Consider the following 26,727-nt stretch of genomic DNA (forward strand, 5'->3'; position numbering starts at 1 on the left):
ACATATGAATACTTTTCTTCTTTTCTTTGATCTCTTTGGGGTATAGGCATAGTAATGGTATTGCTAAGTCAAAGGGTCATATTTCAATAACTTTTGGGGCAGAATTCTAAATTGTTTTCCAGAATGGCTGAACCAATCCAGAGTTCCATCAACACTGAGTTAATATGCCTGTTTTCCCACAGCCCATCAACATTTGTTCACAAAGGACAAACTAAGAGTAAGAATTGTGTTTTTGCTGACCAAAAGAACAGGCATGTCTCTTTTATTTAAAATTCACCAGATAGAAAGGAGTCATTAGAGGGAGTAGTTAGTTTTATGGAGACATCTTCAAGAGTGTGGGCTCACATTACTATTGATTTCTATGTTTAGCAATTCTAGGTAAATAATGAATATAAAGAAGTATAGGACAGTTTATATGAACTAAGGCAAAATGAATTAAGTAGAATCAAAAGTGATTCTCAAAATTCTAACTGAAACTGTATACTTTTGTTTTACCACTGCTGTGGAGTTTTATCTTTTCTTTCACAATTACTATGAAAGGCAAATTCTGATTGAGCAAAAGGAAGAACTCTAGCATAAGAACTTTCTCTAAAAAGATGCTGGTACATTTAATAAAGAATAAGTCTCTAACAGACTTGGGTAAAATATAAGAGTAGGTTGTTTTTATTTCCACTATCCATTCTATGGGTCAATTTTTAATTGACCTTTCCTGTCAACAGATTTGCTATTGTGCAAATAATAGATAGGATCTCATGAATTTTGAGATCTTCAACGTGAAAAGCAGCCTGTATCAGAGTTGATGTATCAGATTTGGAGCTGGAAGCTAAAAGAGCTGGACTCAAGTCCTTGCTCTGACATATGCAGGCTGCTTGACCCTGACCAATTCATTTAACTTCTCAGTGCCTCATGGAACTTTTTAAATTTATGGTAATCTGTCTTCTTAGAAGGTCTTTCTTCACTGGGCATTCCCTATGCCAATGAAATCATAGGATTGGTTAAAAAAAATACAGCTACACAAAGCAAATAAATTTCTTTTTTGGGTAGAAGATGCTATAGGTCTTCTGTTAAAGTTGTCATATGCAAGAACAAGAAGGATCATCACCCTCTAGCTCCTGACCCAAGTTTTTCCCCTATGTATTACCTAAAAGACTGAAAGTAAATATCTCTCTCTTCCTGTTTAGCTATATTTACTTCCTGTTGCCTGACTACCCACCTCCAGCATCAATAATGGCCTCAAAGCTCTTGAGCCTATTTATTTTCCATCTGTTGCCTGCCTGCTAGCAGCAGTGTTAATATGCCCCAAAAGAATTTCTTCTTGTAAATTATAGCAGGGAAAAAAAAGCACTCAAAGCCTTTAAGGTGCAATTTCCTTCCTCTGACTCTCATGTAGTGAATGGCATCACTACCACAAGGGAATACTGAAGCATTATCTTGTCCCACTGTGGTCCTTTGCTCAGTCCAGATACATACCTCCGAGTTGTCCAGGAGGTAATGGGCATTAAGGCTGTTGCTACTATTGTCTGGTAGTAATAACAGCAAACTAAGTTTATTTCCCAACCCAACAGAAAGAAAGAAAAAGTCTGCCTTCCTAGCATTAATGCCACACATAGTGGGTGTCTAATAAGCATCTGTTGACATGGACAAGGATCAGTTTTACAAGGAACATTTTGGTCTCCTGGCCCAGCCCACCTCCACCCTCTGATGGAGCAAACTTCCCTCCCTCTTCAGCTCGTACCCTGATGGTATCCATGGTAACCAACAGGCAGACAACCTTTCTCAAGAGAGAGGGATATCCAAGGACCCAAATCAGGAGATCTTTGGAAGGGAAGGAGAATGTATTGGTCTTCATTGTGACAAATTTTGACAGGCTAAAGGACTGAGAGTTTTGGAGGAGTTCAGAATGACAAATGAGCAAGAAATTTAAAACCTAGGAAAAGGAAATTTATAGACTGAGAAATAAGGAATTTGGGAAAAGGATAATAGAAATTTAGGATTTAGAGCTGGAAAGAACTTTAGAGATCATTTATTCTGGCCCATTGGAGAAAGTAAAAAACTGAGCCACAGAGAAGTCAAATATATTGCCCAATGTCACACAGCCTAATTGGGATTTGTTCAAGATTCTCTGGTTTTTAAATCCAATGCTTTTTAGGCAGAAATAAATTCACTATAAAGCCAGGGAAGGAAACTAAGGGAATGGTGGGAAAGATTATGAAGCAGAGATCAAATAGGAAATCATAAATGGGCAAAAGAATTAAAGAAAGAAGACTTTAAAACAGCAGTTGCCCAGAAGAAAAAGATCTGGAATTTATTTATTTATTATATAAAGGGGATTCAGGGGTGGGAAGGATGTTTCCCATAATCCCAACATTTATTGAATTTTCTGACTTATTTACAAGTGAGATTGGTTCTAAATTATACCAGGTTGCCAATTATAAATATTATGAGTAGGAAGGAAGTAGAGTCATCATCTCTCCAAATTTTAAGAAATTGGGGGGGGAGCAAATAGGGTAGTGTGTTAACTCTTTAATCAATGAATAAAGTGGGTGCCACCTACACAATGGGTGCCACCAGCTAAATTAATGCTTGGTTTTATACTTTGCACCTTCTCTCTCCTTTTGTTGTTGTCACCATCATTGCAGAAGCAAAAGACTAGGGGCCATTTTGGTTTTTTTTTCATTAGTTACCAGCTGTTATGTTGTAGTGATCTGCTTAGATAGAGAGGAGTGACTTTTAAAAGTTCCTTTTAACCCTGTAAATCTGTGATTCCCTGTTAGAGAGTCTCTAGGCTAATTCTTCTTTAACTGTAAGGTACTTTATTAAGAATATTTGAGGCTGACTGGCCCTGAATTCCCTTCCTAACCTGGGTCTGTCTCCCTGATATCTAACATTTCTATAGCGCTTTTAAGGTTTGGTTGTTTTATTTGCAAAATGCTTTCCATATATTGCTGCATTTGATCCCCATAATAACCCTGTGAGGTAGGTACTATTACTGCTCCCATTTTACAGATGAAGATACTGATATCAAGGAAGATTAAGTGATTTGCCCAGTATCACATAGCTAACAAATACTTGAGGTGGATCTTCCTGACTCTAAATCTAGGCTTTATCCACTACATCACCTAGCTGGCTATGTGCCTGACGTGCTCAAGGCGATTTTTCAAAATCTCTCTTTAAGAAATTGCTTCCTGGGGAAGCTAGGTGGCACAGTGGATAGAGCACCAGCCCTGGAGTCAGGAGGACCTCAGTTCAAATCCAGCCTCAGACACATAACACTCACTAACTGTATGGCTCAGGGCAAGTCACTTAACCACAATTGCCTTGCCAAAAAAAAAAAAAGAAAGAAAGAAATAGCTTCCTTTGCATCCTTTTTTAAGATGATTTGATGAAGGATTTTAACAACCTAATATAGAGACCAGGACCAGGAGTAAATAATCAACTCAGCAAAGTTAAAGGATGAAGACCTGGTTCTGACTTTGAAGTCATCTTCTTATGTAATGTGTAGCCATACCCATTGATACCACCTTTAGTGTGACTTAAGATATCTCTTTGGAGGTGTTAAGTACACAAGATCTTCCTTACCAAGGTTATTTTTTAACTCATTGAGAGCATCTTAAGGACAATTGATCATCAGATCACAAATTTAGAGCTGGAACAGACCTTAGAAACCACTGAGTCCATACTCCTAATTTTATAAAGGAAGGAGCTTGAGGCACACAGAGAGAGGAGTTAAGTGACTTGTTCAGAGTCACGCAGTCAGGAAGTGTGTCCAAGGACAAGATGTGAATCCAGGTCTTCCTGACTTCAAATCCAGGGCTCTATCCACCATACCCCAGAGTCCAGCTACTTCAGATACAAGCTGTGCTATTAGACTTGACCTCTAAAGAGAAACAGATAGAACAAACACAAAACAAGCCATATGCAGAGCTTCTGCATCTGCATAGCCTCCCCGGAGAAGCTCTCAGCCCCAGAATGATTGGCTATGTGGGGTGAGGAAGAGTGAAGATAAAGCCAAGGTAATAGGCTTGGAGGAAAGGAAAAATGATAACATCTTCAGGAGAAATAGGGAGATTTGGAGAAGTAGTGAGTATGGGGGAAAAGATAAATTAATTCTGTTTTGAACACATGAAGTTTGAGATCATAATAGGGTCATAATTATTGCCATTTCGCAGATGAGGAAATTGAAGCTAACAGAACATAAGTGACTTGTTTAGGGTCGCATAGCTAGTAATTATCTGAGGCTGGATTTGAACTCAGGTCTTCCTGCCTCCGGGTTCAACTCTCTAACCACTGTATCACACTGTGGTATTTCAGTTTTGTTTGCTTGCTTGAATGAACACTAAAGAGTGTAGAAACTTAAAGGAGATGTATCAGTTCCAGATGAATTTTGACCTAATAACAGTGTTATGAGGAGATACAACCTGTACCTAATGATATTATAGGGCATTGGCCACTGTATAGAAACTGATGATTGACTGGCTGAGTGTCAGTCATTCTCCTGATGGGCCCTTAAAATGTGAAGCCGGCTCAGAGAAAATGGTGGAGAAAGAACAAAGAACAAAGGACAAAGAACACAGCCCTTGAGAATTGACCTGTTATCTCTTTTCTTTACACCTTTTCCAGAGTCCGGCAAAACTGGGGTTGGGATGGAGGGCCAATTTCTCTCTCGTCTACCCCACCATCAGCAAGGATGCCTTGCAGCAGAAGCACACTGAGGTGTCCAGTAGAAGAGTGTGTCCAGCTAGAGAGTTGAATTAAGGTAAGAAGACAACTTGGAACTTTGAGATACTGCTTGGGCCCAGAGTTAAGATTCCTATTGGTCCTAAAATATGGGCTCTGGTTCTTTCCAAAAGTTCCTACCAGTACCTAAAGGGATTTTGTCTGAGCCAGAAGCTAGATATGATGAAGACCACTCTCTTTTATTCTTTGTTGTTGTTGTTCAGTCATGTCTGACCCTTTGTGACCCCTTTTGGGGTTTTCTTGGCAAAGATGCTAGAGTGGTCTGCCATTTTCTTTTCCAGCTCATTTTACAGATGAGGAAACCGAGGCAAACAAGAATAAATGACTTGCCCACTTACTTGCCAGTAAGGGTCTAAGGCTGAATTTGAACTCAAGTCTTCTTGACTCCTGGGCTGATACTCTATCCACTGTGCCACCTAGCTGCAGATGAAAACCACAGTCAACCCAAAATGCAGGCCCAAAGAGCCTAGCAAAGCAAGTAGCCCAGCAGAGATGCTGCACTCCACCAGGAGCAATATGAAGATATCACGAAAGGACATTAGGGATGTGAAATTGGTTATTGATTACTGATTGATTAATAGTTAAGATCTGAGTGATCACTGCAACCAATATCTAGGGTTTAGATCGGGATTTACTTTGTATAGGCCTTAGCAGAAAAGTTTGTGAGACAATGTACCCTAATGAATGTGGTCCTGCTTCTTTGAGGAGATAGGGAAGATGGATGGAAGATGACTCACCTGGTCAAGACATGTTTTTCCTGGCATTGGTTTTCTTGGGGCAGGGGCTGGGGGGGGGGGGAATCTCGTGGGTGATTTTCCAGAGGATGTTGTTCAACTCTGTGTTATCCCTGTTGCTATGGAGTCTAGAGGATGCACCTCCTTTTCAAGTCTGTTATTATGCACCAATCACAATCCTAGTTTAATTGGCAATAGTGGACCTTATGTAATAAACCTATATAATCAAACTGTATAAAAAGCTGCTCTGATTGTAAGGTGTGTCTTTGGTCACTGAGGGGCCACCTGATAGCTCGGACTTTTGTGTCTCAGTTTCTCTTTATTGCAGATTTTTATCTTGACAGGAGCTCTGCAGAATCCAAGATATAAGGATCTCTTTCTTGCACACGTGTGTTATGGCCATACATGTTCCCTACAACTACTCCTCTTGTGAGCTCTGTGTGTTCACTTTCCCCATTGATGCCAGGTATATTTGTGGAAGGAGGTTTATGGGGGAGGTGTTTTGTTTCTCATTGTGCCACTTTAGGAAATGCCCTTACTTTGAATTAATAGTGTCAACTGGCTGACCATTAAAGGAAAACTCAACGAAGGAGACTTATGAGCTATAGTTTTAAAACGACATTCCTTCTCGAACCTAGGATGCTGTTCTCCCAGGGAACCCGATGTACGCATGTGAGTGGCAAGAGGGGGAGTGTTGCTCAAAGAGGATTTACACTGTGTTTGCTTCAGGTTTATGGGGAAGATACTTTATTGCTATTTTTCTTGCTACATCATTTCAGTAAAAGGCCTTTAAGGTTAATTGACTCAACTGGATGACTGTTGAAGCCAGTAGGAGCTCAAGGGCAATAGTTTAAGGCATGTGGACCCACAGAGTCCACCTTGAACACAGGATAGTCATCCTAAGGAAGACCTAACCTGTGAGTGGTTTGAGAGGGTAGCTGATTGAAGTGCTACACAAAGAATCCTGACCGTCATTCAAATTTCCTGAAGTCAAAATCCTAGGGTAGAGTTTGGTCAATATATAACTCCAGAGAGCTGGCCTCAGAGACAGCCTCTGACATACAATGGACAAATGCCCTTGGGCAGATTACTTAAATTGATGCATCTTGGTCCCTAATTCCAGTTCTTCTAGTATTAACCTTCAGGTGTTTTAGGCTAACTCTTACTCTCTTGACTGCAGAGAAGGTACCAGCCTACAGTGGTATAGGGAGTTTCTCATTTGCAAATCCCTATATCCTTGGAATGCCAGGTATACACCCTATACCTCCAGACATACCCAGCAAGTGATAAACAAACCCAGAAGAGCCAGATAAACAGGCTAAATGTAGGCTCTAATCTGCCAAAAGCATCTGAGTCCAATTGTTCATTAGTCAGCTGCTTACAGCCAATCAAGAGATTTGCATGTAAAGAGTGCTTAGCTCAGCTGGACAGCAACTCCTAGCACACTGAACACCCCACCTCCAAACAAGAAATTATTTTGGTTGCTTTGCAATTTTGCATACGTTGAATCCTATCATGAAATCTAGTCAGCACTTTGTTTCAATAACCAGGAATTTCTATTGCTGCTGACATGTTTGTAGAGTTTGAATTCTGTTTTTTACAACCAGGTTTCTATAAAAGATTACTATCTTACCTCGTTGAGTTGCTTGGTGGAAACACTTTGCAAACTTTACATTACCACCTATATATAAATTATAATTTACATTGTAAATGACTTTCTGAGGGTTTACCTTGTTGCTCAGAATATTGAGGCAGATGGAAGAGGCTTCTTCTAATTTCCTGATTTCTCACTATGTTATGTGATGCTTCTGTACTGACCCATCAGCCCTTTCTAAAGTAATTAAGTACAATAAGGCACAGGAGAGTGTGAACTTTTGTGGGGTTATTTAGAACAAAGACACTTTTGTTAAACATCTCACTTTATTTTAGTATGTTCTTTAATGGAATACCAAAAAAGAGAAGCACCAAACATTCAATTATATTTATAGTATGCTCAAGAATAGGAGGACTGTGGGATGTGGGCAAAATATCAGCAAATCCATGACAACCATGGTACTATTTTAGGAAAGCTCTCCTGCATTCATTCAACAAGTTCATACTGAGTGTCTGCTTTGAGAAAGATGCAATATTAGGCAGTTTATAGGAGGTAACATGATAAATAAGGTAGTTTTTGCCCTCTTGGAGTTTGTTGTTGTTTTTCGGTTGTGTCTGACTCTTCATGACCCCATTTGGGGTCTTCTTGGCAGAGATACTGGAGTGGTTTTCCATTTCCTTCTCCAGCTCATTTTACAGGTGAGGAAACTGAGGGAAATGGAGTTAAGTGACTTGCCCAGGGTCACATAGCTAGTAAGTGTCTGAAGCTGATTTGAACAAAGGTCTTTCTGACTCCAGGCCCAGCATCCTATCCTTTGTGCCATCTAGTTGCCTCAAGGAGTTTACAGTCTACTAGTGATAACAATCATTGTAACAACTTACCTGTATGTACTATTTTAGGATTTTACAAAGTACTTTCCTCATACCAACCCCAGAAATATAAATAGTGCATTTTACAAATTAAGAAACTGAGGTATAGAGTTATTAAGTGGATTGCCCAAGACCAGGGGTGGAGAACCTGTGGTCTGAAGGCTACATGTGGCCCTCTAGGTCCTCAAGTGTGACCTTTCAATTGAATCCCTTAAGGTGATTTGTTCTGTGAAGTTTGCCCAAGATCATAGGGCTACTATGTGGGATGAGTGCAAATGTCATTAGTGCTATGAGATATTTTAGCTTTCAGATATTAAATTTAATTCTGTAAGTAGACTTGAGGATTTGGATCAGGCTTTAAATTCACTTCTCCACCTACTGCTTACACGTTATCTTGCTTCTGGCAAGTCCCTGCACCTCTCATCCTGTTTCCTCATCTATAAATGATAAAAACACATATCCTCCCTAACTCATGGGGTTTGGGTGAGGTTCAAAAAGGATCATAGAAAATTCTTTGTAAGGTTCTATGCAAACATGAGTTTCATTATTATTTATTTTAAAGATCTGTATTGTTTGGAGAGGTCCCATCAGTGATATCCTAGGATCATAGATTGAGAAGGGACCCCACAATCCTCATTACCTAACCCCCTCACTCTAGAGATGAGGAAAGTAAGGCCCCCAGGGAGGTGAGGTTGGCATGGACAGGGTCATAGAGGAAAGCAAGTGTGGGTCAGAAGTAAGATTGAAACCTAGGTCCCTGGATTCTGGAGCCAGTGTTCTTTCCACACCCTCACTGGTTTTAGGAACAAGGGAAGAAGAAACTCTCTCTACCAATGTGGATCAGCAATTGCAATTTATAGACTGGGAGCATTTCATGGGTCACCAAGAAACTATACAACTTGACCAGTATCATAAGTCTATATATATCCGAAGAAGGACTTGAATCCAGGTTTTCCTGACTCAGGTTGGATTTCTATCCACTATATAATACCCTTCTATCTTTTTTATTGTCATTCAGTCATTTTTCAGTCATGTCTACTCTTCTTGACGCCATTTGGGGTTTTCTTGGCAAACATACTGAATTGGTTTGCCATTTCCTTCTCCAGCTCATTTCACAGATAAGGAAACTGAGACGAACAGAATTAAGTGACTTGCCCAGGGTCACACAGGCCTTCTGTCTGAGGCCAGATTTGAACTCAGGTCTTCCTGACTCCAGGCCCACTGCTCTCTCTACTGAGCCACCTAACTGCCCCCTTCTATCTTTAGTTGTACGCTAAATACTAAAAAGCACAGGGGTAAATTATAGACTCAGTAAATTTGTAGTCAGAGGATCTAGATTCAGTCCCATCTCTACTACTGAGTCCCTTACGACCTTGGGCAAATCACATCATCTCTTGGTGACTCAGTTTCCTAATCTTTAAAATGAGGGGGTGAGATAGATCTCCAAAGTGCCTTGAAGCTCTAGCTCCCGTGTATATTAGCAAAATTTTACATTCTTTAGAAATCATCTTCAGGGACAGAATCTTTCCTACTCAAAATATGTGGCTTTCAACTAATTGCCTCCCTGTGTGCCTTGGCAATTTGAATCTCTGACCCAGGGGAGCTAGCTCCAGAGTGGCACACACTAGGGTGATGAAAGTTCATAGAATGGGGAATAGATTGTAACCACGACACTAGATGGTAAAGGATGATAGAGTAATAAGGAAGGAAGGAAATAATTTTTTTGTCCATTAACTTATTTATTTTTGATTTTCAACATTCACTTCCACAAAATTTTGAGTTCCAAATTTTCTCCCCATCTCATCCCTCCCCCCACCCCAAGACAGCATACATTTTGAATACTCTTTCCCCTAACCTGCCCTCCCTTCTATCTCCCACCCCCTTATCTTATCCCCTTCTTCTATTTTCCTGTAGGGGTGGAGAGATTTCTATACCCCATTGCCTGTATATCTTAGGAAATAATCATTTATTAAGCACCTAATATATGCCAGACACTGTGCTAAGTAAAGCTAATAACCTTACAGTATTATCTCACTTGGAGGTAGGTACCATTAATATCTCCATTTTATAGATGAAGAAACTGAGGCAGGCAGAGGTTAAGTGACTTAGCCAGGGTCATATAGCTACTGAGTACCTGAGGCAAGACTCAAGCCTTCCTGACTCCAAGCCCAGCACTCTAACCAGTGTACCACTTAGTAGTCTAATTATGTAATAACTTTTAAGTCTTTGTCTAAAAAAAACTGGAGACAAAATGTTATACCTTGCCATAGGATTACTCCCATTGTTGCTCCTACAACAGTCTCTAGAATTGAGAAGAGACTTTATGAAAAACACCGACAGGCATAAGATCTCATGGAACATGGGACAAATGCCTTTTCCAGAAATTCCCTCAATTTTAGTTATGTAAAACTAACCTTCAACCACTGGCCCCTCTCGCTCTAGAACTAATGCATCCCAAGTTCAATCCTGGGGAAGCCTGACCCTAAGGAGGGGAGTCAGGCTCTTCCCATACCATCCTATTGTGTCTTTAGCCCAGAATAAAACTCTTGAGACAATCACTTAAATAAAACTTGGGTTTGGCTCATGTCTAGGGTCTCCTCAAAAAGGGATTTACAGGGTCCCTTCTAAATAGGTACTCAAAGTACAAAATAAATCAGGCATAAGACAGAGATTTATTTCTCCCAACACAAAAGACATGACTCATAAGCCCATATTGACAAAGCATGAACAGGTATTTCACTTCTACCTCCAATCTGCCATTTGAGGATCTAGCTTAGGTCCATATTTTCTATCAAGCCAGGACATGGCTTCAATTTTTCTTAATCCTTTCATCTGTATTATCATCCTGGCAGTGGCACTGAGAAATTACTTTAGAGTTCACCTCTTGCTGGGCAACCAGGACCCGACGCTAGAAGCTCTTGGATTTACAAGGTTGCCGCCAAGGCTAGGAACACCCATCTTCACAAGGCTGCCACCAAGGCTAGAAACATCCATCTTCACAAGGTTGCAACCAAGGCTAGGAACATCCATCTCAATTGAGCTACTCGGTCAATGCTTAGGAAGAGAGACACAAAGCCAAAAAGGCATCCAGAGACTTAAATTCTAGTATCAGGCTTACCGGACAAACATGTATACTCACCACCACATGTACTCACATGGATGAGGATGTCAAGGTGCAAAGGGAACAAGAAATTCCCATTTTCTAACACACACCTCAATAAGTCCAAGCCATGGCTATTGAAGTACCAAGACATATTCAGAAGATAAAAGAAGATAGAGCATAAGTTGGCTCTCTCTTAACATCTACTCAGTGGCCAGCCCTTACTGTTTAATGGTCAGTATGATGCAAGCCCTCCTGTTACCCTTGCCCCTACCTCCATCATGAAAATGGCAGAGAAGATGGCATATGAGAAACAATAAAAAGTTTCTGGTTAGAAAAGAAAACAAGGCATAATATACCTTGCTGGAAGTGTCCAGGCCCTACAGACTCAATACTATATACATTTTTCATAAGGTAGGCTTCAATCCACCCAAAATGTCTTTGAATTAAAGGGGGTAGTTTGTGAAATGTTTAGATCTCAGATTCAAAGTGAATACACAAGATGGCTAAGAGAACAAGAAAACTGATGTAGCAGAGCTGAATAGCAAACAAAATTCAAATAATTGAACAAAATCATCACCAAAATGGCTTCTGACTTTGGGGCCTCCAGACAAAGATGGGGAAAATTGGGCAAATCTTTCAAGTTTGAGCCAGGAGGCCTGGAGAGGTCACTAGGAGAAGGGTCAGGATGAGGGCTTAGCAACCACTTACCTTGAGGGTCATTTCAGACAACACAGACTTCCATCCTTTTCTAAGGTCTCTCAGTTCTCCCTCAACAATGAACTGAAAAGCATTCGCTAAGCACCTATAATATGTCAGGTATACTAAACAAAAGTGAAATAATCCCTGCCCTCGAAGAACTTACATTTTATAAGGGGAGATAGCTTGTTTATAAACATATATGGACATGTGCAAATATGTGTGTATGCAGATATAGGTGTATATATGTCTATATAGAGATAGGTATATGCATATATATCTCAATGTCCATACACGTTGCCTATACATAGACATAGATATATGCATATATGTCCCATATGTATGTAAAATGTAATATATAAATTGTAAAATATATGCAAAATGTAACATATGTAGTATGTAATGCATATACCATACATGATATATAATATAGCGTGTACAACATATAACATACATTACATGTATGTATGGTATAATAATATGTAATAATACATAACAAACAGCCCTAATGGACTGCTTTTGCCTTCCTTTGCATCCCCAGAATTTTTCGTTGTACTGGCACATAGTAAAGGCTTAATAAATTCTTATTCATTGAGTACACATGCAGGATTTAATTTTATATATTTTTAAAGTAAATGTTCTAAAGTAGAATTTCACAGCCTAACTTCTACTTTTACCATTTTTAAGGTGACATAATTATGTAGAGTTCTAAATCAGAGGTTTCTTAGCATAAGGTCTGGAGGTTTTTTTTAATATTTTGATAATTGTATTTCAATATAATTGGCTTTCATTATAATCTTATATGTTTTATTTTATGCATTTAAAAACATTATCCTAGGGGGCAGCTAGGTGGTGCAGTGGATAGAGGACCAGCCCTGAAGTCAGGAGGACCTGATTTCAAATCCAGTCTCAGACCAAACACTTGACACTTACTAGCTGTGTGACCCTGGGCAAGTCACTTAACTCTGCCTAAAAAAAAAAAAAAAACATTATCCTGAGAAGGGGTTTGTAGGCCTTCCAGACTGACTCCCAAAGGGGCCTATGGCACACACACAACACACACACACACACACACACACACACACACACACACAAGATTAAGATCAAGAACCTAAATGTTGTTTGGTTTGGATTTTTTTTTTTGCTAGTTTATTATTATATGATATTTCAAATAATCATAATTCTGGTCTCTTTATGCTAAAAATCAACCTACAAATTTCAACCAGTTAATTTCAATGGAGAAAGTGGTATGGGTTTTTAAACTATTAATTTTTTAAAATAAGGACTCCCTTAATAGAATTATTTTCTCAATTTGGAATCATTTTCTTTTTTTGCCTCAGTGTGAAGATGTGGACCTTCTCCATACAATTTCACTCTTTCCTTCTCTACTGGTTCCTTTACTTCCTTTTTCTTTTTCTACAAATATATCCCCCATACTAAAAATGCCTTCCTTGGACACTGCCACACCCCAAGTTAACACTTTCTTGCTTTTTCCTCCCACACTATCAAACTGCTTTACAAAGCATTCTATGCTTGCTTTATTTTTTCCCTACATACTCAACTCCTGCTGGCTCCCAGCCAGAATCTTGGAGTGGGAAGGGATCTCAGCCAGTTTCATTTAAAGACCTTTAGAGAAGGGGAACTCACTACTTCCCAAGGCAGGGGCCATTACACTTTTGGACAGCTCTAACTGTTAAGAACTGGGAACTAAAATTAGCCCCTTTTTCATTACCACCCATTATTTCAAGTTCTGCCTGCTTCTTTCTACCCGACAATCCTGAAACACATCAGAAGAGCAATAGATAGTGTCCCTCTTGAGTCTTCTATTCTCCAAGCTAAATATCCCGTTTCTACAATTAAATCTCATATGACATGAACTTGAGACCATTCTCTATTCTAATTACCCTTCTCCAATATTCTTCAGACACTGACAACCTTCTTAAAACATGACCGGAAATGGAACACAATAACCCTGGAATTAAATAAAATATTCCAAATGTCATTCCCCAAATTCATGAGGGCTGACAGTACTTATAAATCCATTTATAAATACTCCATCAGTGTAAAAACAAATTTAGCACCTAATTTTCAAGGATAACAAGTTCAAATTGGCAGCTACCAGGTAAACATCTGCTGCAGTGAAGGTGAGCACCTATCACAACGCACCTTACTTCCCTCTGCCCAGGGGCATGACCTCATTAGATCCTGAGGTCTCCACCAACAGGGTTGAATGTCTTTTAGAAACTCATTCTCCCAAATGAATTTTGTGAAGCTTGCCCTGAGTTGGGGAGATGATAGGGAGAGCCCTGACCAAAACTCTCTTAATCCACCCTTAGTAGGTGTTTTTTGGCTGCCATATCACTGCTGACTCACACTGAGCTGGCAAATCACTAAAGAAACTCAGATTTTTTTTTCAGATGAATTGTCGACTAGCTATGTTTGTTCCATCTTGTACCTGTAAAGTTTATATTTTTTTAAGCACAAGTATAAAAAATTCACATTTCTCCCTTTTCAATTTAATCTTTTTATACTCAGCCCAATGTCATAGCCTCAATTTTTAAGAACTGTTGAGATCCTGTCACCTATTGTATTAGGTATAGCTATTCTTTCCAGCTCATCTTCAAATGTGATGATCATTTGTCTTAGGCTAGAGCTGACCAGGCTGGTCTAATGGTGTGGGTCCAATATTGGAATATAATGAGATACTTGTAGACCATTTAACAGTTAACAAAAGGTTTACTTAGCAATACATAGCAGGAAAAGGACATTCAGAGCGGAGAAAGGATATCCTTTGAGGATACTATTTAGCTGAGCTTCCTTCTTATTCCACAGTTGGTCATGTTCTGTTCTGCAGTCCAAAGACTGAAAGAAGAAAGCACTCCAGTCCCCTATGTCATGGCTATTTTTGTACTCATATTACTGGAAAGCTATGAAAATGGCCTGGGTCTTATAGTCCCTTGAGCCAATTCAATCTCAAGGACACTAAAATACATCAAAGAGGTCCCTGGTTTGAATCCAAGCGCCCCCTCCAAAATCAACAACAAGTAAATCCAACCCCCACCTTGTCTAATCTTCCCCCCAAAAAAACAAAAGCAAAAACAAAAACCTAGAGGATAGTTTCCATACATTTTAAAGAAAAACCAACCTAGCCCGCCTGGAGAGGGACTTTAGAATTTTGCTTCCAACCACACTATCTATCCTTTATCCAGGTAATTGATAAAATGGCAACAGGTCTAAGCACAGAGCCCTGGTACATTCCATAGGAGAGCTCCTCCTAGGAAGAAGCATTTGTATAGTAACTAGTGCCAAGTACTTTTAACACGTATTATCTCATTTGATCTTAACAACTCTTTAAGGTGACTGTCATCATTATCCCCATTTTACAGTTGAAGAAACAGACAAATGAAAGTTAAATGACTTGCCCAGGGTCACACAGCCAGTAAGTGTATGAGGCTGGATTTGAACTTAGATCTTCCTGACTCCAGGTTCAGCACTCAATCCATTGAGCCACCAGCTGCCTCTAAGCTTACATGGTGAGAGCGAACCATTGTCCCCCAACTACTCTGCTGAAACAGTTCACCTTGAGATCACCAATGACTTCCTGATCCCCACATTCAATGGCCATTTTTAAGACTTTTTCATCCCTCTACAGCATTGACCATTCTCTCTTTCTCCACTTTCTACCTTGACATTCATGACCATACATTTCCATGGTTTCCATCCTACCTCTCTGGCCTTTCCCTTTCCATTTCCTTTGTCAATTTCTCTTCTTCCTCCTTTTCTTATTCACATCTCTTTTTCTTTCTTTTTTTTTTTCAGGCAATTAGGGTTAAGTGACTTGCCCAGGGTCACACAGCTAGTACGTGTCAGGTGTTTGGTCTGAGGTCAGATTTGAACTCAGGTCCTCTTGACTTCAGGGCCAGTGCTTTATCCACTGCACCACCTAGCTGCCCCCACATCTCTTAAACACGGCATTCCCCTGGCTTCTGTTTTTAGCCTTCTCTCCTCCTCCCACATACTCTCTCTGCCTTAATAATTTTAGCCACACCCACAACTTCAACTATTATCACTATTTAGATAACTCTCAATCCCTTTGTCTGACCCTAATTTCTTTTCCAAATGCTACATTAAATTTCTAATTGCCTTCTGGACATTTCCATATGGATGATTGCCAACATCTCAAATTTAATATCTCTAAAATTGAAGACTCACCCTTTTCCCTGGAAAGTCTACTCTTCTTTCTAACATGCCTGTTTTTATTAATGGCACCCCATACTCTCAATAACCATACTAAAAACTTCAGACTGAAAAGCTTTCATCTCTTCCATAAGCCACCTCCATCAAATCAGTTATTGAATCATGCTACTACTACCTTCATATCTCTCACATTCATCCTTTTCTTTCAATTCCCCCCTGCTAGCATCCTAGTTCAGATCTTTGTTACCTTTCTCCTGGACTCTTGTATTAGCTAGAAAACATGCCATTTCTTTCTTTCTTTCTTTCTTTTTTAGGCAATTGGGGTTAAGTGACTTGCCTAGGGTCACACAGCTAGTAAGTGTCAAGTGTTTGGTCTGAGGCCAGATTTGAACTCAGGTCCTCCTGACTTCAGGCTGGTGCTCTGTCCACTGTGCCACCTAGCTGCCCCGAAAACATGTCATTTCTACCACTTCCCATCCAACCCTACATATTGCTGACATTATTCATCTTCCTAGTACATGGCTCTAATTGTGTTCACCTCTTCCTCCAAACCTTTTTAAAATGCCAATATTCTTTTAATGATGGCATATAGCTGTAAATCAAGAAATACAAAAATTAGAAAAACAGGTAAACCAGACGACAATGGAAAAATGCAAAGTGAAAGTAGGTACAGGCAGTTCTAATATAACATGATATCTGCAGTTCCCAAAAAGCACCCACTATGAAAAACTGCATAATAATTACATGGAAAATGGAATTAGGTATGCAGTTCTCAAAAACTTCAATGACCCATAAAAAAGAAGATAGGAATCTTATGAAAACTGTAGCACAATTGTATGCATGTTAAATGGTTAAGAGATAATAAAAACTACAATAAATAGTGAAGCAGTAGGTGTTGCAGAGTATACATAGCTGGGCCTGGAGTCAGGAACACCTGAGTTCAAATCTAGCTTTAGATACTAGCTGCATGACCCTGAGCAAGTCACTTAACCTGTTTGTCTTAATCTACTGGAGAAGGAAATGGCAAACCACTCCAGTGTCGTTGCCAAGAAATCCCCATTGACAATATGGTCCATGGGGTCATAAAGAGTTGGACACTAATGAACAGGTAAACATCATCAACAATGATAAATAGTAGTCAACTCTGCTGTTCCCTTGCACCCAAGGTTGTACCAACAGGGCTGAAAGTTCAGACCTAGGTAGGTGCTGGGGAGGGGGGGTGGGGAGAACCCTTAAGGGAAAGGAGGAAAGATGGATCAGTCTTTCTCTGCTCACAGCACCTACTATATCAGAAGCTATACAATAAATATGACACTTTACTTGACAAAGATCTAGAGTTTGCTTGTGGAAGTAGGTGTGGAAACGGTGGCAGCTTGTGAGTTATTGTAAAATGGTACAATTTTCTGCCTTTCCACTATTCCTCAAGAAAGCAAACTCAAAATTCAGCTATCCTCAAAATGTTCCCAAATATAATCAATCTTTGGGACAAATTCACGTTTTTGAAATACAGTATAGCAGAAATGACTTTATGCTATAGAATGCTCTCTCTCATGGAGAAATGGTATAAAAGACTTCATCAAGGATACCTGTGACTGACAGATGACAAAACTGAGGCAAACAGGGTTAAGTAACTTGCCTAGGGTCACTCAGTAAATGTCTGAGACCAGATTTGAACTCAGGAAGATGAATCTTCCTGACTTCAGGCCTGGCACTCTATCTACTATACCACCTAGTTGCCCCTGGAAAAGTGAATTAGGCCATCCCTATAATAACAAAGAGGAATAACAAAGGAAAGGTCTGCATGTTGCACTGTTCTACTCAAAATAGAGCCAGATGAAGGTCTCTATAGGTGAGTCGTCTATGGTGGATTTACAGAAAGACATGGATAAGAACATCACAGGATGAGAAGATGTAAATTGATCACAATATGCAAGGGTAGCAAGAATACCCACATTGATGAGATTATGCATTCCTCTGCATACTTGAATGTATTAAAAACTAATTTATTGTCTTTGTAGATGTGGTAGCATTTTCAAGGTTATATAGTCATGCCATCTGCAAATAATATTTTGACTTTTTACTACACAAAGTTAATTCTTATAATTTCCTTTTCCTATCTTAGTGCAGTTGCACTTGATTTACTGAAGTCTTGAAGTAAATACATAATGTGTATATACCACATTTTGGTTTGAAGGTCTCAATTCCCAGTGTTTTGTATGAGGAAGTGAAAGTGAAGCTAAGTAAGATGAAATTTGCTAAAACAGAGGAACTAGTCCAGCTACAAAAGAAGAAATTTATTCTGGAGGTCTCACAATTTGGGGCTTATTCATTTATTTTTATTCTGAATTTCACTTCACTCTATTTCACACCGGTCTTTCTGAAATCATCCCTTTTGTCATTTCTTATATCTCTATTATAGTCATATATCATAATTGCATTATGAAAACAGTTCATCCAACTGATGGACATCCCCCTTAATTTATAGAGTTTTTTGTTAATATATCAAAGGAGAACTGATAAAAATATTTTGTACATATCAGTCTTTTCCCTCCTTCTTTGATCTCTTTGGAGGATAGGTCCAGTACCTGTATTATCTGGTCAGAGCCATGCCCAGTTGAGTGACTTTTTTGTGCATGGTTCCAAATTGCTTTCAGAGACAACTGGACCAATTCACAGCTCCATTAACAATGCTTCATAGTCGTGCTTGAAACAAAAGGCATTTTTCTCTTCCCCTTCTCCTGACCAGGGGCTCAGGAGCTAGAAGAGAGACTATTACTGATCTTTTATACTTGATGATTTTTCTTTTTTTTTATGACTTTTCCAAATGAGGAAACAAACCACATGAACCCACCAATATCTCATGAACCCTTCCTCCCCCATCTCACACACTATCAAGTTTAGACAGCGGTGTTAGGGAAAAGAGATCTGCTAAGCATGAGGACTCCTTGGGCAAGTTCAGTCCCTCCATTAGTCTTTGACTCTTCATCTGGTGCTAAATAAGGAACAGAATAGAAGCATTGACTAAAGCGACAATTCTCAAAGTGTATTCTGGAGACCCTTGGGGATCCCTGAGACCCTTTCAGGAGATCTCTGAGATCCAAACTATTGTTATCATAACATTAGATATTTTAATTTCTAATATAGTATATATCAAATATAATCCACATAGTGGGGAGGGGTCCTCAATAATTTTCAAGAGTACAAAAGGGTCCTGAAACAAAAAAAATGTGAAAACTGCTGGAAAAGCAAAGTCTCAGTAGAAAGCCTAGTGAAGGAAGGAGTAGAGAAAGAATGGATCCATCTATACAAAGGCAAGGGCCATCCTAGAGGGTGTAGCTCCATTTCTGGTAACCTAGCCATTTAAACTCTAGACAACTGGCTGCCAAAACATTGTTCTTGGCTACCATATCTGTCTGCTTGGCAAAGAAACTGAGTGTTTGCTAGTAAAAGTGATTTCTGGGCTTTTTGGCCTCCTCACTGTGGTGATTGGCTTTCCTCAGCTAAACATTTGAAGGATATGAACAAGAGTTTCACAGGACAAGAGGGCATGGATGGGCTGCAAGTGGCATCACTGGAGAGAGTATTCCAATCAATGAGATGAGAGATCAGTCAAAATCTCTCATACTAACACTCTTTGCCTTTTTTTTTTTCATCATATATTTTCTCACTGTCAGTGGTTCATTTGAACAGGTCAAATTGAAGCATATGAAGTATCTTATCATTTTTTCTAATTTGATGTCACTTTTGACCTTTTCTCTAACTAGTTTCTGGTAAAGGTGCATACAAATAACTGATTCTGAAATGACTTCCACAGTCAATCCTGTTGGTTAAGATATAATCAATTTGTGTGTGTGTGTGTGTGTGTGTGTGTGTGTGTGTTTGTGTGTATGTGTATGATTTTGGTCAGTGTTCATCATGTCCAGTATTTTCTAGTTCTCTCCTTAAAATATTCATGACATATAGGCATGAGTCTTCTGAGTATTCTACAAGTCTTTGACCCCTTTCATTCCTGAAAACTGAAACATATTTATTTTTCAAAATGTTTTTTGTCCATCCCCTTCTGTCTACCTTTCATTAAAGTCATGGGAGACTGTCTGCAGTTGTCCTGATCTATGTCTGGCCACTGGACCCAGATGGCTCCAGAGGAGAGAGTGAGGCTGGTGACTTTGCCCAGCCCTGCCTCACTTAAATCCAATTCACTTGCAAGTCGTGACATCACCTTCCTGATGTCATGGTCCTCTTCAAGAACGAAAGACAAACAACAATAAAGTCACCAAGTATCAATATAGACATGTTTATCTTGTCATATTCTTTATAGAATTTCTCTTCCTCTTCCTCCTTTGCAGCAGATGCCTGTGCAGAAATTACTTTAAAATTCTTCCTTTTATATGCTTATCTTGAGTCTTGTAAGATGATATCACCATGTATCCTATGAAATTATGTTTCTTATTATATTTGGGTCTATGATGAGTGACTGAATAAAAAGGCAGTTATTGTGCTTACTATATGCCAGGCATTATGCTCAACCCTGGGAGCACAAATACCAAAAGCAAGACAGTCCTCACTCTCAAAGAGCTTCATTTTCATAGGGTAAGACAACATATATAGAGGAATGGTGGCCAAAAAGAGTTTGCTTTGGTCTGGGAAGACAAAGGGATGTTGAGTAGTATCATGGGACAATTGATTTCCAAGTCCTTTTTGAGGATGTTAATGTTAATTTGTTTACTATTCTCAGTGATAAAGGTGGAAAGCAAAGAGTAGAAGATAGAAGAGTAAATATTCTGTGGAATGGCATGAAGGTGACCAGGGCAGCATGGTAGGTCTGGTTGGGACTATATATAACAAGGATTCACCAATCAGAAGCCTAGAATTCCAGGATAGGAGTTAGTGTGCCAGATTGTGTTGGTGGAGGTTGGAGCATAGAATCATGTTGGTACGAAGAGGGCCATGGAGTAGCAGCATGGTAGGTTTAGATAAAAACAGCTCTACCAACTGCTTTGCTTACTTCTCTGAGGAGAACCCAAGAGCCATCTAGCAGCCACTTCCTTTGATTTCCTGATCTCATTTGTGGCAAAAATGCCAATATAGATATATTTTGCCTCTTGTAGAGGAGGTATGTCAATGCCTTGATTATTAGACAATGCCTTCACATTTATAGCTAATAAGATGATCTAAAAGTTGTTTGATTTTTAACATCTTTTCTCCAATTCTACCAACATCATCGTGAAAGCAAAAGGAAGCTGCATAGGACCAAGGACCATTAAAAGGGGGCTGTCTAAAGCAGGAAAGACCCTGATGTTGGGAAAGCTTGAAGGCAAAAGGAAAAGGGGATGGCAGAGGATGAGATGGATGGATAGTGTCATGGAAACAATGAACTTGAAGTTGGACAGACTTCTGGAGATCGTGGTAGAAGGACCTGGTGTACTATGGTACATGGGTCACGAAGAGTTGGACATGATTGAACAACTGAAAAAGAAGATATGAAGCAGGAAGATTAAAAAAAAAAGGAAATGCAGTTTTAGCAGTACACTGTAAGGTAGCAAAGAGTTGCAAACAAAGTAGATGCCTATTGACTTGCTGTTGTTCGTCATATCTGATTCTTCGTGACCCCATGGACCAACTGTCCATGAGGTTTCCTTGGCTAAGATAATGGAGCGGTTTGCCATTTCCTTCTCCAGTTTTAGGTAGTGACTTGCCCACATTAAGTGACTTGCTCAGGGTCACACAGTGACTAAGTGTCTGGGGTCATATTTGAACTCTGATCTTTCTGACTCCAGGCCTGGTGCTCTATCCACTGCACCACCTAGCTGCGCATCAACTGGGGAAAGGCTAAATAAATGGAATGTAATCAAATATTACTGTCATGTAAGGTATGAATATGAAGAATTCCTAAGAGGCATGGAAAGTAACATTTTAAACAAGAAATATTTTATTATTTTCAAATACCTACAGTAAGTAACTCAAAATATAAAATTCCCATGACCTCTGACCACCAGGGTCCCATAACCTCCAATTAGATATGTACCTGAGAAGGAAAGGCTCAGAAGGTGTTGTCAGGAATACAGCTGACATTGTCTTTGTGAGAGCAATTTGTCATCACAAAGTATTGTCTGTAACCAAGACTTCCAGTAATTCTCAGCAGATCAGCTGAGCTAAAAGTGGCTTCCCCAGGAACACACACCAGAGGAACAAAAACACACAAGCATAAGTCATTTAAGAATAATAGATTGCCAAAACTATGATGTTCCATCATGAAATCACATCTGAACTCACTTTCTCTCAACAGCAGTAGAATGAAGCAGTCTTATAAAACATTAGCCCAGATGTTATGCTTCAGCCTGCTTTTATTGGCTGCCCGCAAGCAGTCTCAAAGTGGAAGAGATGTAGCAGTACTCAGGACTGTTGGGAATAAGATCTGCTGCTTTATCTCCCCCACAGCTCAGTGGTGGAGGGTTCCTTATTGTAGTGCAAAGGAACCAAACACAATGTTAGGGGACTTTGTTTTAAATATAGATAAGAATCATTTATAATCAATTTCAATTGTATGTAAATAGTTCTTCTAAAGAGATTGAGGATGGGGCAGCTAGGTGGCACAGTGGATAGAGCACCACCCTGAAGACAGGAGGACCTGAGTTCAAATGTGGCCTCAGATACTTGACACTTAATAGCTGTGTGACCCTGTGTCACTTAACCCCATTGCCTAGCCAAAAAAAATTATAAAAAAATAAATTGAGGGTATATGAAAATAGACTGTTCTTATAAGTATTTTTATCATTTCCCTTTAATCTCTTTTACAGTTTTATTTTGCACTATGCTAATAATTTGTTAATCCAAGATAAATTTTAGATCAGACCCGGTTTAAGTCTCACAAATAATGAATTAGTAGAGCCTAATCCAACAATCCTTCTGAATTTATGTTTTATTGTACATCCCCAGCAATAACTGTCCCAAACCTCTTTTCTCTATCCTCAAACCCAGTTACAAACTCACACCCACATTTGTGGCTGATGGTGTGGCCTCCAACTGAGAATATATAGACCAGAGGTAGGGAACCTGTGGCCTAGAGGCCACCTGTGGCCCTCTAGGTCCTCAAGTGCAGCTCTTTGACTGAATCCAAACTTCGCAGAATAAATCCCCTTAATAAAAGGATTTGTTCTGTAAAACTTGGACTCAGTCAACAGATGTCACCCAAAGACCCAGAAGGTCACCCCTGAAATAAGGCATTTGATAAGAGCTCTTTCAATCTTTACTGCTGAAATTTCTGAATGTCATTACCAATTTCTTTTCCTACCTTTCTCAGAGGAAAAAGTATTTCTATGTTTTGCTAAGACTAATCCCTCTCCCTGGACATTTGATTCTTTTTTTCTCCTCCTTCCCCCTTCATGTCTTCAGTTTTTCCCTCTACACTGATTCCTTCCAATCTGCCTATAAACTCAGCCTCTTCCTGTCTCCTTAGTCCTCAAAGACATCTTCTATCAACCTTTCTACCATGTTTAACTTCTATTCCATCTCTTCCTTCCCTTCAGCATCAAACTTCTTGGAAAAGTCATCTCTGCCCAGAACTTCCCCTTCCTCACTTCCCACTCTTCCCAGCCCCTTGAAATCTAGCTTCTGTCTCCACCCCTCTACTAAACCTGTTCTCATAAAGGTCACCAATGACCTCATAATAACCAAATTCAATAGTCTTTTTCCCTAGTCTTTATTTTCCCTTATATCTCTGTGATATTTGATGCTGATACCCCTTCTATGATAATTCAAAAAGACCTAATATATTCAATACATAGGCCTCTCTGACATCCATAAGACTCATTTGCAGCAGGCTACCTCTACTAGAGATGTTGGAAATCCTTCCACTGCCTTACACCTTGGCCCTGTCATTTTCTGGAAATTTCCATACCATATGCCTGTACTTTCTCTATTTGATTCAGCCAGGCCTCCCCCAGAGATGGGAGACCAGCTAGACCCACCTGAGTAAGAAGTTGCCCCTTCCTTATAAAACTAGAAATGTTCAGCTACCCCATAAAGTTGCCCTGGTATGGAGTAATTGTGACCCCCACCATCCTTTATGCCAAATTGGAGAAATCTATAGAGAGCTCAATGGAACTTGGTGTGCCGAGTCTGAGGGTGGACCCTTCAAAGAACCATTTTAGACACAGGTGTTGTGAGGCTCAAAATGAAACAACAGATGGAAAGCATTTTGCAACCTTTAAAATGCTATGTAAAGTTCTGTTATTATTGTTGTTGTTACTGTTACCATTACCACTACTACCACTACTACTAGTAGTAGTATTACTACTACTACTACTACTACTACTACTACTACTACTACTACTACTACTACCACCACCACCACACTACTACTACTATCACTACTACTACTACTACTACTACTACTACTACTACTACTACTACTACTACTACTACTACTACTACTACTACTACTATTAGCATATCTGGGGATGATGACTTCATTCCTTTAGCCTTCTACTGTACTCCTGCCAAGCTCAAGCAGTTTTTATAGGGCAATACAGGACTGTGCTGATAAATGTTTAACAACAGGGCTGGGGTAGGGAAATGTTTACACACATACTTTTTTAAGTTTATTCTGCATTATTAACACTTTCTTAAGACTAGAAAATCAACAAAACAAAAAAGCAAGACCTAGTTGTAGTTGCAGATTTCTGAGGCATAAATGCTCACACTGAAAATTTAAGCAATCAGCTCTTTCAAGGTTATCACTGGCTCCCCAAACACCATTAATTGTAAATCGACTTCCTGCACTTCCTTCTATTGCCAGCCTGAGGATCAGCTAAGATCCCTATGCCTTATCTAATTGTATCTTTCTCTTTAATCAATAAATCAATCACTAAACATTTATTAAGTGCCTACTATGTGCCAGGCACTGTGCTAAGTCCTTGAGATAAAAAAGAGGCAAAATCAGTCCCTGCCCTCAAGGAACTTAAAATCTAATGGGAGAGACAACATGCACACAGAGCAAGCTATATACAGGATAAATAGGAAATAATTAATAGAACGAAGGCACAGGAATTAAGAGGGTTTGGGAAGGCTTCCTGTAGAAGGTGGGATTTTAGTTGGAACGTAAAGGAAGCCAGGGAGGTCTGGAGTCAGAGCAGAGGTGGGAAGAGTGTTCTAGGCATGGGGGACAGCCAGAGAGAATGCCTGGAGACAAGAGATGGAGTGTCTTGTTTGTGAGACAGCCAAGAGGCCACTATGCCTGGATCAAAGAGTAGGTGTGAGGAGTGAGGAGTGAGAAGACTGGGAAGGTAGGAAGAGCTAGGTTAGGAATGTCAAATAGAACATTTTTCATTTGATCCTGGAGGCACTGAACAGCCACTTTGCATTTATTGAGCAGGGGAGGGAAGAGTGACTTGATTGGACCTGCGCTTTAAGAAAATCATTTTACTGGTTACATGAAAGATGAATTGGAGTAGGGCGACAAGGCAGACAGACCCATCAGTGACTATTGCAGTAATCCAGGTATGAAGTAATGAGGGCTGGCACTATAGTGGTAAAGGATAGAAGGGGGCCCATAGTAACAGAGATGTGGCCAAGGTGAAATCGACAAGCTTTGGCAACAGATTTTTTTTACCTGTTTCATCTTTATCCTGTCTCCTCTTGGTGTTTTGCCTTAGGCTTGGAGTCTTATAGGATTTAAAATTCATAAAATAAAGAGTTCTAGGCTCTGTAGGAGCTGTGCTTAGAAGAGACCGGGGCTTTGCCCCAAGACAGAGAATTGCCAGAGGCAAGTGACAAGCCAGGGCATTCCTCTAAGGAATTAAGGGGATTGTAAGGAGATTGCGCAGGGAGATGGGGCGATGGTGGAGTATGGCAGATCTCCAGCAATAATACGATGTGAACAGGAGGCAGCAGCAGCATTTCCTCCTTCTAGGGGAGCAGCTTGAGTCAGAAGCTGGTGGGAACCCAGCTCCTTTCCACTCCTTGGTTCCTGAGTCCAGGAGCCCTGTGGTTGTACAAGAAGACAAAAGAGAAAAACACCCCAATAAAAGAAAAAATAGTCATCACAAAATAACTGCTCTCCAATTTAGGTGTTTAAAAAAAAATTAGGTATACTAATTCATATAAGGTCCAAAAGAATTTGACAGTAATGAGATATTTAAATGGCTTTCAAGGCAATGTGATGGACATAGTGGCATGAAGGCAGGACTCAAATTCAGAGGCTCTGCAAATAAAGCCTGGTTCTACCACTAACTAGAGCAGCTAGATGGTGCAGTGGATAGCATGCCAGGCCTGGAGTCAGAAGACTCATCTTCCTAAATTCTAATCTGGCCTGAGACACCTACAAGCTGTGTGACCCTGGGAAAGTCACTTAACCCTGCTTGCCTCAGTTTCCTCTTCTGTAAAATGAGCTGGAAAAGGAAATGGCAAACCAGTATCTTTGCCAAGAAAACCCCAAAGAGTAGGACACAACTGAAAAACAACTAAACAATAATCACTACCTCTTGTGAACGGACAAGACACTTGTCCATTTATTTACTTAATGTGTAAAGTATAAAAATGTCTTTTCCAGGCATAATATTCTACAAAGCCCCTGTGCATGGCCTGCCCTGGAAGCCAAGTGAAGACTTCAAAAGGACAAAGAATTTGAGGGAACCATGACTTTCTGGATGTGTCTCTACCTCCCCCATCCCCAAAACTTCTTTGCTTGAAAATTATTCTCTCCTAGGCTACTGAAATTCTCCCGGGGCTAGAGAGTGAACTTGGGGCTAGGACATGGTGGCAATGTTTGATAACTGGCTCTATTAAAAGCTTGACACA

The sequence above is a fragment of the Phascolarctos cinereus genome, unplaced genomic scaffold, assembly GCF_003287225.1.
Source record: "Phascolarctos cinereus isolate Bilbo 61053 unplaced genomic scaffold, phaCin_HiC Scaffold_4;HRSCAF=312, whole genome shotgun sequence".
NCBI classification, from domain to species: domain Eukaryota; kingdom Metazoa; phylum Chordata; class Mammalia; order Diprotodontia; family Phascolarctidae; genus Phascolarctos; species Phascolarctos cinereus.